The 1,703-nt window shown below is 39.9% G+C and overlaps 1 non-coding gene across 1 annotated transcript; it reads left to right on the top strand.

Moving 5' to 3' along the window:
• The first annotated feature begins 1,062 nt into the window (after positions 1-1,062).
• On the top strand, positions 1,063-1,227 carry LOC131365356 (U1 spliceosomal RNA). The gene has a single exon (XR_009206656.1). It is a non-coding gene; the product is annotated as a U1 spliceosomal RNA (small nuclear RNA).
• The last annotated feature ends 476 nt before the right edge of the window (positions 1,228-1,703 follow it).

Genomic DNA, 1,703 nt, shown 5'->3' with positions numbered 1-1,703 from the left:
AATATTTTTGCAGCATTTGTACTGTACTTCCCAAATTAGGGGTGACCCCCAGTTTTTAAATGGGGTTGCAAGAGGAGGGGGCATAGTGTCTTAATGGTTAGCATGGTTACTTCGCACCTGTCAGGTTAGGGTTCAATGCCCAAGAGTAGGAATTTAACAACAAGAACAAACAAATTTCCTAATCCATCTACAGTTATATGTATATTGATGGTATAATATAATGTTAAAATGTTATATAACCTGCCTAAGAATCCTTGAGGAATCTTTTTTCTCTACGAGTGTAAAGTGAAATTAAAATGATGCCCATGTAAACCTGGTAGTGTGCAGGTGTTGCTTCGTCTGGAACAATACAAACGCTCAAGCTGTGTTTTTCATCAAAATGCTCATTTGTAAAACGGGCCCTTATAATTTTTTATACTCCTCTCTCTCCACTGTTGAAGTACTTCTACTGAGAGCTCTTGATCTCTGCTGTCATCATGAATGTGTTACATTTATAACATTATGCAGAGTGTTTGGCATTGGCCATTTCGCAAATTCTGCCAATGAAAAGTCATTAGATAATGGTGATATCAAGAGCCGTCAATTATTTAGCTGAAGTGTGGGGCATTGGAAGTGGAATATTGATTAAAAAGGTTGGAGTCCTTTGAGCTGTATCTATAGTGGACATGCAGAGATGTGAAAAGGAATGTGGAGCATGGAAGACATTTGTGTAGTCTCTAAAGAGCAATGTATGTGTTTATAGTTTCTTTTAGTAAATTCCTGTTAGAATGGAGCATTTTGTGTTATTACAGGATCTTAATGTTATGTGTAAAGATTTTGTATGTGTAGATTTAGCACTGATTTCCTGTCCCACTGGCATTGCGTATGATATCTGAGACATTATACCAAAGGGCTGTTGGCTTCTCGATTCTGACTGGTCAGAAGGTTTCTCTAACAGCAACTTTGACAGTAGTTCCACCTCCAAAGGCTATCACAAGGTTTATATTAATGAACTTGTTCTAAAATAACTTTGTGTATTGTTGATATGTAAAGTTTTCTTTGAGGTACAATTAACAACAATTTTTACTTATTTCTCAGGGGCAACACCATGATCAAGCAGGTGGTTTGCCCTAAGCGAGGCTCAGCTATTGCACTCGGGGCTGTGCTGACCTTTGTGAATTCCCTAAATGCAGTAATTTCAACTGCATAATTTCTGATAGTGGGGGGCCGCGTTCACGCTCTCCCCTTTTTCATGGGGTGGTGGTAGCACAAGTGGTTAAGGCTCTGGGTTGTTGATCAGAAGGTCGGGGTTCAAGCCCCAGCTGCCCACTGCTGGGCAATTGAGCAAGGCCTTTAACCTTCTCTGCTCCAGGGGCAGTGCATCATAGCTGCCCCTGTGCTCTGACCCCAATTTCTCGGCCGGGATATTCGAAGAAAGGAATTCCACTGTAATGTATGTGTGGTGATAATAATAAAAGCTTAAAGATATATAGTGTCAGAGTTCTGTGACAGTGAGAGCTAAGGTATAATTGTTTTATAAAAGTTTTCCAACATAGGAGAATATTCAGGCTGTTAAATTGGACAAACTGCATTTGATTTATTCATATAAACTTCATGAGGGCAAGAAAAAAGTATAGAAAGGAAACAACTGTTTAGCACTGCTACAGTATATTGCAGTGGTGGGCCGTCAGTGCCAGCAAGGCCTTCTCTGCTGGCCTAAACAT

The sequence above is a fragment of the Hemibagrus wyckioides genome, linkage group LG14, assembly GCF_019097595.1.
Source record: "Hemibagrus wyckioides isolate EC202008001 linkage group LG14, SWU_Hwy_1.0, whole genome shotgun sequence".
In the NCBI taxonomy this organism is placed as follows: Eukaryota; Metazoa; Chordata; class Actinopteri; order Siluriformes; family Bagridae; genus Hemibagrus; species Hemibagrus wyckioides.
Note: the sequence above shows the minus strand (reverse complement) of the source record. Positions and strands in the feature narration are given on the sequence as shown.